This window comes from Portunus trituberculatus, chromosome 35 (assembly GCF_017591435.1).
Source record: "Portunus trituberculatus isolate SZX2019 chromosome 35, ASM1759143v1, whole genome shotgun sequence".
Classification (NCBI taxonomy): domain Eukaryota; kingdom Metazoa; phylum Arthropoda; class Malacostraca; order Decapoda; family Portunidae; genus Portunus; species Portunus trituberculatus.
The window spans coordinates 15853426-15858425 of record NC_059289.1 but is presented as its reverse complement, the minus strand read 5'-3'; the positions used below and the strand labels follow the sequence as shown (position 1 = coordinate 15858425).

Sequence of the window (5000 nt, the reverse complement as noted above, 5' to 3'; positions counted from 1 at the left end):
GTTATGTAGTTTGAACATAAGTTTTGATTTAGTGAAGTGGAGGTTAGGTAGTGCAGGTAAGGCGGCGGAGTGTCGGGCGGGTTAGAAAGGCAGACCCTCCCCGCAGTAAACACCTGTCACAAGGCCCGCAATGGACCATTATTAGCCTCACACACCGCTAACAACGCCTGCACCAGGTAATTATCAAGCTCCATGTGTACAGAAAGCACTGATTTCACCAACCAGCCTAAAAACACTAAAGGTAATGGCCTGAACTTTGCACAATTAAACTAGAAGTGCAGTTTCTCCCTCCTCCTCCGCCTCACCTCGGCTTTGTCATCCTCCTTCACTTATAAACAAGGCTCATTTATCTGTCATTTCTCGTCTCCCGTACTTGTTAACGGCCTCAGAGTAAGTAGGTTGTTGATTTTAGGAGTGTTGTGTTGTATTTCCACATTAGTACGAGTTGCCTCAGTGTTTTCGTCGTAGAACAGATGCTTGTGTCATTATTTGCCTTCGTGTGGAAGTTGCAAGGAGTTGCTTTCATTGCGTGACATTGCTAACGTGATTGACTGTTCATATTGAGGACGTGGGAAGCCTTTGGACAGTAAGACATCCTGATAGATCTTGCATACATGATATGTAAAAGTCATGTGATCCAAGACTAAGGGGTGTGTCGAGTTAGCAAGGCCAGAAGGTGATAAAGATGATAAGAGTGTTAGTAGAAGACTGTAGAAGTGGGAAGCATCACGCCCCATCCGGGAGTGCTTGTGGAGTGAGGAAGTGGAGGGAACACCACTAATACAGGGCAAGCACAAGTGACAGGTTGGTCAGTCATGCTTCAGTAGTTTTTTTCCTTGTATTATGTAACATGAATTTGTAGTAAATAAATTAAACATTGTACTGCAATACATATACTTCTGGAAAAAAGAACGTGGAAGTGGTAGTTTCAGAGGTAGCTTCTGTAGTGGGAACTATTATTAGGGTGGTTGCAGTGGTGTGTTCTGACCATGGGAGTCTTTAAACAGATTTTGTGTGTTCAGAGTGCTTTGAAACATAATACAGTCCTAATGTATTCTGTTAGTGTTGCTGCAATGTAACTCGGGTGGTTTCTTATAATGGAAGGTATCTTGATAGTATTGTCATGGTGGTGTTACTTTGTTTTGTAAGCTTCATGCTAATTTTTCCCCGTGAATGGTATGGATAACCGATCTAACAACTCAGCAGTGTCTATAAACAGCGGCGGTGGCAGCATCAGGAATTGTTTACACACACCCAATGTGCTGGATTGGTTCGATCATTTCTTATTTGAGTTGGCAACGTGAAAGGTTAAAGCAGATTGATTCTTGTCATAAGTGTCTTAACTAGGAGTTGTCGATAGAAGTCTTTGGGAGTATGCAGCGATTCGTAAGACACATATTGAGATTCTTAAGTAATTTGGAAGTTCAAATTGTCTCTGGCAATTTTTCTCATTTTCTCTCACCCCACAACAGCTGTTTTGTACAGGGACCAATGTATGGAGAATACTTCACATGTATAGAGGGTCCCACATTTTTTAAACATAATGGAATCAGAAGCTTTTTGTTTTATCAGCTCCTCTCCTCTAACTGAGTATCTTCACCCTCTTTCTCATTGCCACAATGTTGCATTTCTTGCTTGCTAGCTTCTAAAATTGTTCTCACTCTAACTGCTCCTCTGACTTTGTTAACTACATGTCTCCTGTCCTCCTGCTGCCTCTCTAAACAAGACTTCCTGCTTTCTCTCACTTTCATTCTGTCCACCTTGCTAATGGAAGAGTTGACCAATATTCTCAATCATTCCCTTTTCTGGTAAACTCAGGAATTCCCTGTCTACTTCTATACTATCCTTCGTATGAGTTGAATTAATTTAAAAGAGAAGTTTTCTCCAATTTTCTTACTCGTATCTAACTGGGTATTGGTAATTCGTTAGATTTTTATATCTTTATATATATATATATATATATATATATATATATATATATATATATATATATATATATATATATATATATATATATATATATATATATATATATATATATATATATATATATATATATATATATATATATATATATATATATATATATATATATATATATATATATATATATATATATATATATATATATATATATATATATATATATATATATATATATATATATATATATATATATATATATATATATATATATATATATATATATATATATATATATATATATATATATATATATATATATATATATATATATATATATATATATATATATATATATATATATATATATATATATATACACACACATATATATATATATATATATATATATATATATATATATATATATATATATATATATATATATATATATATATATATATATATATATATATATATATATATATATATATATATATATATATATATATATATATATATATATATATATATATATATATATATATATATATATATATATATATATATATATATATATATATATATATATATATATATATATATATATATATATATATATATATATATATATATATATATATATATATATATATATATATATATATATATATATATATATACACACACACACATATATATATATATATATATATATATATATATATATATATATATATATATATATATATATATATATATATATATATATATATATATAAATCTCTCAAACTACCGTCCTATAACTTTAATCTCCTGCTTGTCTAAAGTTTTTAAATCTATCCTAAATAGGAAGATTCTTAAACATGTCACTTTACAATCTTCTATCTGGTTGCCAGTACATATGGCTTTTGTCAAGGTCACTCCACTGATCTGGCATTCTTTACAGAGTCCTGGTCATCCTCTTTTAGAGATTTTGGTGAAACTTACGCTGTCGCATTAGACATATCAAAAGCTTTTGATAGGGTATGGCACAAAGCTTTGATTTCAAAATGCCCTCCTATGGTTTCTATCCTTTTCTCTGCAACTTTATCTCAAGTTTCCTTTCCGACCGTTCTATTGCATACATGGTAGACAGCCACTGTTCTCCTTAATCTGTTAACAGTGGTGTTCCTCAGGGTTCTGTCCTGTAACCCACTCTCTTTTTATTATTCATTAATGACCTTCTTAACCAAACTTCTTGCCCTATCCACTCCTACGCTGATGATACCACCCTACATCTTTCCACGTCCTTTCAGAGACGACCAGCCCTTCAGGAAGTCAACAGATCACACAGGGACGCCACAGAATGCCTGACTTCTAAACTCTCTAAGATTTCTGATTGGGGTAGAGAAAACTTAGTAGTTTTCAATGCCTCAAAAACTCAATTCCTCCATCTATCAACTCGACACAACATTCCATACAACTATCCCCTCTTCTTCAGTGACACTCAACTGTCTCCCTCTTCCACATTAAATATCCTCAGTCTGTCTTTTACTCATAATCTTAACTGGAAACTTCACATCTCATCTCTTGCTAAAACAGCTTCTATGAAGTTAGGCATTCTGTGGCGGCATCACCAGTTTTCTCACCTCTCCTCTTCAACTGCTAACTCTGTACAAGGGCCTTATCTGTCCTTGTATGGAGTACTCTTTGCATGTTTGGGAGGGTTCCAATCATACAGCTTTATTAGATAATGGAGTGGAATCAAAAGCTTTTCGTCTCATCAAGTCCCTCTCCTCTGACTGACTGTCTTCAGTCTCGTTCTCACCACTGAAATGTTGCATCCCTTTCTATCTTTTATCACTATTTTCATGCTAACTGCTCTATTGATCTTGCTAACTGCATGCCTCCCCTCCTCCTGCAACCTCATTGCACAAGGCTTTCTTCTTCCTCTCATTCCTATTCTGTCCAATCCTCTAATAGAAGACTTAACCAGTATCTCAATCATTCATATCTTTAACTTTGGAGTGCCCTACCTGCTTCTGTATTTCCATCTTCCTGCAACTTATCTTCTTTTAATTAAAGAGAGAGGTGTCAAGACATTTGCCCCTGAATTTTTACTTAATTCTTTCAAGTTTTTTCTTTGAGACTGCAATTTCAGTGGGCCTTTATTTTTTTAATTTTTTATTTTTTTTCTCATGGCAGTTCTCCCTTTTACATAATAAAAAAGATATATATATATATATATATATATATATATATATATATATATATATATATATATATATATATATATATATATATATATATATATACAGGCAACCCCCGCTTAACGAAGGTTCACACAACGAAATTTGGCTATAACGAATGTTTCCTTTTACTACCATCTGCTTGTTTGACAAACACCAAACTCACTTTAAAGAAATTTTATCCAGATAATTTTTTCGAAGTTTGAAAGCCCGCCTGTATTACGCAAGCCAACAGGCTTTTGAATACACCAGTGTGTAACCGCCATAGGATAGGTAGGATCATTGTACATAAGTATATTAATCATTATAGAAATCTGATGCAATCTTTCGTAATGTGGTGCAAGATGTGTGAATGCTGACCTCGCCTTTTCCTTAAACAGGTTGCAGGTGCTTCTCTATTTCATAAAACTAATAGTAATTTGTTGCATTCATGATTGACTCAGATAAATAAACAAATTAATATAATCTCCATAGGTAGGATGCATTTTATATACGTATCACTACCAGTGAGAAATAAATGTAATGCACGACACAATACACCCAGTGGAGATTTCCCCTGTCACATGACCGATGCCCTTGTGTCAGCATCTTGGAGGCTGGGCGTGGTGGGCGCCGGCGACGGCAGGCAGTAAGAAGATAGCCGGCCACTGGGAAGTGCGGGGTGCGTCAAGTGTGTGTGTATCTGAACTGTGTGCTGCAGGAACTTAGTGACTCTGTGAACTCAGTTACATTACAAACATTTTCCCGAGTTTAAAGCACGTTTCCGTGTGTACTTGTACGTTGCGTGTAAATTTGTAAATTTGTACATAATATACTAACTTTTATATACTGAGTTTTCCTTGTACA

General features: G+C 33.8%; 1 protein-coding gene across 6 annotated transcripts in view; it reads left to right on the top strand.

Moving 5' to 3' along the window:
* The first annotated feature begins 62 nt into the window (after positions 1-62).
* Positions 63-5000, top strand: part of LOC123513203 (dnaJ homolog subfamily C member 13-like) — a 40764-nt gene continuing 35826 nt past the window's right edge. For 4 of the 6 annotated variants that reach the window (XM_045270195.1, XM_045270194.1, XM_045270193.1 and 1 more), the window contains exon 1: positions 63-176. The gene's annotated coding sequence lies outside the window, so the exon portion shown is untranslated. Of the gene's footprint in view, positions 177-471; positions 805-5000 lie in introns of those variants that run through there. The other 2 variants (XM_045270192.1, XM_045270190.1) reach the window with 2 other exon arrangements.